The following is a 7034-nucleotide window of genomic DNA, read 5'->3' as shown; positions in this document are numbered from 1 at the left end:
TCTTTTTTCTTGATCCCCTCCCGTCTATACCCTTGTGCACTATCCTGACTTCTCCTCCCGTCTGCTTACTTTGTGCCTTCCAATGCACAATGCAAACTACAGGTAGTGCTGCAGGGCCCACACCCTTTTACTTGCCTTACAGAGCAGCTCTTGAGCTGTTACAGTGCCCAGCTGCTGCAAGAAATCAGCGTGAATGCTTCAGGGGCTGGGGCATGGCCAACATGAGCCCCACACCGAAGGAGGGTGGGGGTGTTTAATGCGAACTAGGGGTCTTGCACAATGCGAACTACAGGTAGTGCTGCAGGGCCCACACCCTTTTACTTGCCTTACAGAGCAGCTCTGGAGCTGTTACAGTGCCCAGCTGCTGCAAGAAATCAGCTTGAATCCTTCAGGGGCTGGGGCATAGCCAACATGAGCCCCACACCGACAGAGGGTGGAGGTGTTTAATGCGAACTAGGGGTCATCCAAGTGCCGCAAAAGGCCGCCATGCCCTGCACGCCCCTTTTCTCTTTTCATATGCAGACGAGGGTTGAAGCCAACTTTGACCCACTGCTTGGATGACATCGCCATATGCAAATCCATCTGCTGCAGGCCTTCCCCCAGGAATGCTTGCACTAGTTGTTGCATTTGGTTTGTTGTTTGGGGGTGCTTCAGTATTAGGCAGCCTTCTGCCCTCCCATGTTCATCTGAAAATATGTGTTCTCCCTGCAGTTGTTGTCCCCAGATGAGAGTTCCCTTGTGCTGCCTCAGTTGAATCTCCTTTACTTGACAGAGATGTGCCTGAGCAGCGGCCCTCCCCAGCCCTATCCCAAATCATACTTATTTTGCATAGGAGATACCATGGTCATGAAGACTGTTCTCCCAGGGTGCGGTTCATTCATTGCATTCTGGGTATGCTGACCCCTGTGATTTCCCCAAATGTGGGAAACTCGACTGCATTATTTAATGCGAACTAGGGGTCATCCAAGCACCGCAAAAGGCCGCCATGCCCTGCATACCCCTTTTCTCTTTTCATAAGCAGACGAGGTTTGAAGCCAACCTTGACCCACTGCTTGGATGACATCACTTGCTGCCTTTCCAATGAAGCAAGTTTAATTTAATAATAGGTGAAAAACCATCCCTACAAAGGTGTTAATAAGATACTTGGCTTTGTGGACACTTTTCAGAGCACAAATTTGTTAGCATAAAAATAAAGCCAGAAAATGAAGAGCTGTTTAATCACTCAATTGGATTTTTCTGCCAGCATATTTCTTTTTCTCTGCAACCCACTGCTAAATTGTGCTTCGTGGCTGTTTTTTTTATAAAATCTAACTCTGATTACATCAGAGAAGGCCAGGTACCCTACACCATAACAGGGGTTTTCGAAATTTTGACTTGTCTACTTAAAGATCACCAAAATCTGATAACAAGGTCAATTACGTCCCTAGGTGGGATTGAACCACCAACCTTTTGGTTAACAACTGAACACGCTAACTGTTTGTGCCTCAGAGACACTTTGCGAAAGTACATACTGACAAAGGCTAATAAGCATTCATCTAGAACGTTTCCTAGAAAAACTTGAAAAAGTCAATAATCTGGAGAGTTTTTGTAAGATGTTTCTTCCATCAACCAATGAAGAAACACATTGGTACTTTCCCATGATGAGTGAGTGCTTCAGGATCTCTTGCACTTACATGTGCAGCAGAGTACTGTAATGGAAGCATGCTGGGTCCATAACCCAGAGGTAGGCAGATTGAAACTATCCTCTGCTATATGCATTGTTTTTTGTTAATTAAAGTAATCCAAAACTGGGATTGATATTTTTGCTCTTTTATTTTTACTTAAAGTACAATAACTTTTACCATTTTAATTTGTTTTAATAGTATATTGACAGTATTGTTTTCTTTCAAAAATCCACTTAATTTTCTTTACCCTATTATTAAAATGGTAATTGACAAAAACAAACTACATTGTCACCAGAAGAGCAGTACAAAATATACAAGTGATATATTAAAATCATCTTTCCAGCTTTAATTTCAATGATGCCTTGGTGCAACAATTTTGTGAGAAACATCTTCACCCATAAAGAAAGATTTTCTTAATTCCTTACCTGTGTGCTGATTAGATATCACCTTGTTTTCACATTAAACAGACTTCCCCATGAGGAAGCAGCAAGGATGCAGTGACGTTTATGTTTCCTGGTGTCAACCTGTATTATTTCAGTAGACATTGAAATGAGGATGCATCTTGCTTCCTTTCCAATGAAGCAAGTTTAATTCAGTAATAGGTGGATAATCATTCCTACAAAGGTGTTAATCAGAGACTTGGCTTTGTGGACACTTTTCAGAGAGCAAATTTGTTAGCATAAACATAAAATCAGAAAATGAAGAGCTGTTTAATCACTCAATTGGACTTTTCTGCCAGCATAATTTTTTTTCTCTGCAACCCACTGCTAAATTGTGCTTCCTAGCTGTTTTTTATAAAATCACTTAATCAAATCTAACTCTGATTACATCAGAGAAGGCCGGGTACCCTACACCATAAGAGGGGGTTTGAAATTTTGACTTGTCTACTTAAAGATCACCAAAATCTGATAACAAGGTCAATTACGTCCCTGGGTGGGATTGAATCACCAACCTTTAGGTTAATAGCCATACACACTGACTGATTGCGCCACAGCGACACTTTGCAAAAGTACATACTGACAAAGGCTAATAAGCATTCATCTAGAACGTTTCCTAGAAAAACTTTAAAAAGTCAATAATCTGGAGAATTTTTGTAAGAAACACATTGGTACTTTCCCATGATGAGTGAGTGCTTCAGGATCTCTTGCACTTACATGGGCTATTAACCAAAAGGTTCCCACCCAGTGATGTAATTGACCTTGTGATCAGATTTTGGTGATCTTTAAGTAGACAAGTCAAAATTTCAAACCCCCTCTTATGGTGTAGGGTACCTGGCCTTCTCTGACGTAATCAGAGTTAGATTTAATTAAGGTGCGCAAGGACATAGAAGGGAGCGGTTTAAGAAAAGAGAAGTGGAAACAGACAGCAAACTAGGCTGGAGAGAGACCTGAGACAAAGAGATCTGAATTATACGAGAGCCGACCAGGGGAAACACAAATTATGCAGTCAAGTTTCCCACATTTGGGGAAATCGCAGGAGCAGCACACCCAGAGTGCAATGGGTGAGCCTTGCCCTGGGAGAAGCACCTTCATGATCATAGTATCTCACCTGGCAGGTAAGTAGGAGTTGGGCTAGTGCTGGGGAGGGTCGCTGCTCGGGTACGCCCCTGTCAAGTGAAGGAGATCCAACTGAGGCAGCACAAGGGAACTCTCGAAAGAAGAACAAGGCTAGAGGAAGATCTGAGACAAAGAAATCTGACTTTTACCAGAGCTGACCAGAGGAAAGCACAAACACAGTCCCCCACTACCACCAGGAAACATTAACGCCACTGCATCCTTGCTGCTTTCTCATGTGGAAGTCTATTTAATGTGAAAACAAGGTGCTATCTAATTAGCACACAGAAAAGAAAATTAAGTGAATTTTTGAAAGAAAACAATACTGTCAATATACTATTAAAACAAATTAAAATGGTAAAAGTTATTGTACTTTAAGTAAAAATAAAAGAGCAAAAATGTCAATCCCAGTTTTGGATTACTTTAATTAACAAAAAAAATGCATATAGCAGAGGGTAGTTTCAATCTGCCTACCTCTGGGTTATGGACCCAGCATGCTTCCATTACAGTACTCTGCTGCACATGTAAGTGCAAGAGATCCTGAAGCACTCACTCATCATGGGAAAGTACCAATGTGTTTCTTCATTGGTTGATGGAAGAAACATCTTACAAAAACTCTCCACATTATTGACTTTTTAAAATGTTTCTAGGAAACGTTCTAGATGAATGCTTATTAGCCTTTTTCAGTATATGCTTTTGCAAAGTGTCGCTGTGGCGCAATCAGTTAGTGTGTAAGGCTATTAACCAAAAAGTTGGTGGTTCAATCCCACCCAGGGACGTAATTGACCTTGTTATCAGATTTTGGTGATCTTTATGTAGACAAGTAAAAATTTCAAACCCCCTGTTATGGTGTAGGGTACCTGGCCTTCTCTGATGTAATCAGAGTTAGATTTGATTCAGTGATTTTATAAAAAACAGCTAGGAAGCACAATTTAGCAGTGGGTTGCAGAGAAAAAGAAATATGCTGGCAAAAAAATCCAATTGAGTGATTAAACAGCTCTTCATTTTCTGGCTTTATTTTTATGCTAACAAATTTGTTCTGTGAAAAGTGTCCACAAAGCCAAGTCTCTGATTAACACCTTTGTAGGGATGGTTTTTCACCTATTACTAAATTAAACTTGCTTCATTGGAAAGGCAGCAAGATGCATCCTCATTTCAATATCTACAGAAATAATACAGGTTGACACCAGGAAACATTAACGCCACTGCAAACTTGCTGCTTTCTCATGTGGAAGTCTGTTTAATGTGAAAACAAGGTGATATCTAATTAGCACACAGGTAAGGAATTAAGAAAATCTTTATTTAAGGGTGAAGATGTTTCTCACAAAATCGTTGCCCCAATGCATCATTGAAATTCAAGCTGGAAAGATGATTTTAATATATCACTTGTACATTTTGTATTGCTCTTCTGGTGACAATGTAGTTTGTTTTTGTCAATTACCATTTTAATAATCGGGTAAAGAAAATTAATTGGATTTTTGAAAGAAAACAATACTGTCAATATACTATTAAAACAAATTAAAATGGTAAAAGTTATTGTACTTTAAGTAAAAATAAAAGAGCAAAAATATCAATCCCAGTTTTGGATTACTTTAATTAACAAAAAAAAATGCATATAGCAGAGGATAGTTTCAATCTGCCTACCTCTGGGTTATGGACCCAGCATGCTTCCATTACAGTACTCTGCTGCACATGTAAGTGCAAGAGGTCCTGAAGCACTCACTTATCATGGGAAAGTACCAATGTGTTTCTTCATTGGTTGATGGAAGAAACATCTTACAAAAACTCTCCACATTATTGACTTTTTAAAATGTTTCTAGGAATCGTTCTAGATGAATGCTTATTAGCCTTTGTCAGTATGTACTTTTGCAAAGTGTAGCTGTGGCGCAATCAGTTAGTGTGTAAGGCTATTAACCAAAAGGTTGGTTGTTCAATCCCACCCAGGGACTTAATTGACCTTGTTATCAGATTTTGGTGATCTTTAAGTAGACAAGTCAAAATTTCAAACCCCCTGTTATGGTGTAGGGTACCTGGCCTTCTCTGATGTAATCAGAGTTAGATTTGATTCAGTGATTTTATAAAAACAGCTAGGAAGCACAATTTAGCAGTGGGTTGCAGAGAAAAAGAAATATGCTGGCAAAAAAATCCAATTGAGTGATTAAACAGCTCTTCATTTTCTGGCTTTATTTTTATGCTAACAAATTTGTTCTCTGAAAAGTGTCCACAAAGCCAAGTCTCTGATTAACACCTTTGTAGGGATGGTTTTTCACCTATTACTAAATTAAACTTGCTTCATTGGAAAGGCAGCAAGATGCATCCTCATTTCAATGTCTACTGAAATAATACAGGTTGACACCAGGAAACATTAACGCCACTGCATCCTTGCTGCTTTCGCATGTTGAAGTCTGTTTAATGTGAAAACAAGGTGATATCTAATTAGCACACAGGTAAGGAATTAAGAAAATCTTTATTCAAGGGTGAAGGTGTTTCTCACAAAATCGTTACCCCAATGCATCATTGAAATTCAAGCTGGAAAGATGATTTTAATATATCACTTGTACATTTTGTATTGCTCTTCTGGTGACAATGTAGTTTGTTTTTGTCAATTACCATTTTAATAATAGGGTAAAGAAAATTAAGTGGATTTTTGAAAGAAAACAATACTGTCAATATACTATTAAAACAAATTAAAAAGGTAAAAGTTATTGCACTTTAAGTAAAAATAAAAGAGCAAAAATATCAATCCCAGTTTTGGATTACTTTAATTAACAAAAAAAAATGCATATAGCAGAGGATAGTTTCAATCTGCCTACCTCTGGGTTATGGGCCCAGCATTTTTCCATTGCAGTACTCTGCTGCACATGTAAGTGCAAGAGATCCTGAAGCACTCACTCATCATGGGAAAGTACCAATGTGTTTCTTCGTTGGTTGATGGAAGAAACATCTTACAAAAACTCTCCAGATTATTGACTTTTTAAAGTTTTTCTAGGAAACGTTCTAGATGAATGCTTATTAGCCTTTGTCAGTATGTGCGTTTGTAAAGTGTCTCTGTGGCGCAATCTGTTGGTGTGTTTGGTTATTAATCACAGGGTTGGTGGTTCAATCCCACGCAGGGATGTAATTGACCTTGTTATCAGATTTTGGTGATCTTTAAGTAGACAAGTCAAAATTTCAAACCCCCTTCTTATGGTGTAGGGTACCTGGCCTACTCTGATGTAATCAGAGTTAGATTTGAATCAGTGATTTTATAAAAAAAACAGCTAGGAAGCACAATTTAGCAGTGGGTTGCAGAGAAAAAGAAATATGCTGGCAGAAAAATCCAATTGAGTGATTAAACAGCTCTTCATTTTCTGGCTTTATTTTTATGCTAACGAATTTGTTCTCTGAAAAGTGTCCACAAAGCCAAGTATCTGATTAACATATTTGTAGGGATGGTTTTTCACCTATTACTAAATTAAACTTGCTTCATTGGAAAGGCAGCAAGATGCATCCTCATTTCAATATCTACTGAAATAATACAGGTTGACACCAGGAAACATTAACGCCACTGCATCCTTGCTGCTTTCTCATGTGGAAGTCAGTTTAATGTGAAAACAAGGTGATATCTAATTAGCACACAGGTAAGGAATTAAGAAAATCTTTATTTAAGGGTGAAGATGTTTCTCACAAAATCGTTGCCCCAATGCATCATTGAAATTCAAGCTGGAAAGATGATTTTAATATATCACTTGTACATTTTGTATTGCTCTTCTGGTGACAATGTAGTTTGTTTTTGTCAATTACCATTTTAATAATCGGGTAAAGAAAATTAATAGGA

General features: G+C 38.6%; 1 non-coding gene and 1 pseudogene across 1 annotated transcript; one reads left to right on the top strand and one right to left on the bottom strand.

Annotated features, from left to right (window-relative positions):
- Nucleotides 1–815: 815 nt before the first annotated feature.
- Nucleotides 816–994, top strand: LOC135043122 (U1 spliceosomal RNA; annotated as a pseudogene).
- Nucleotides 995–3064: 2070 nt separating this feature from the next.
- LOC135043064 (U1 spliceosomal RNA) lies at nucleotides 3065–3227 on the bottom strand. The gene has a single exon (XR_010236089.1). It is a non-coding gene; the product is annotated as a U1 spliceosomal RNA (small nuclear RNA).
- Between the last annotated feature and the right edge of the window lie 3807 nt (nucleotides 3228–7034).

The sequence above is a fragment of the Pseudophryne corroboree genome, unplaced genomic scaffold (genome assembly GCF_028390025.1).
Source record: "Pseudophryne corroboree isolate aPseCor3 unplaced genomic scaffold, aPseCor3.hap2 scaffold_851, whole genome shotgun sequence".
NCBI lineage: Eukaryota > Metazoa > Chordata > Amphibia > Anura > Myobatrachidae > Pseudophryne > Pseudophryne corroboree.
The sequence above is the reverse complement of the archived record's forward strand: the minus strand, read 5'-3'. Positions and strand labels throughout refer to the sequence as shown.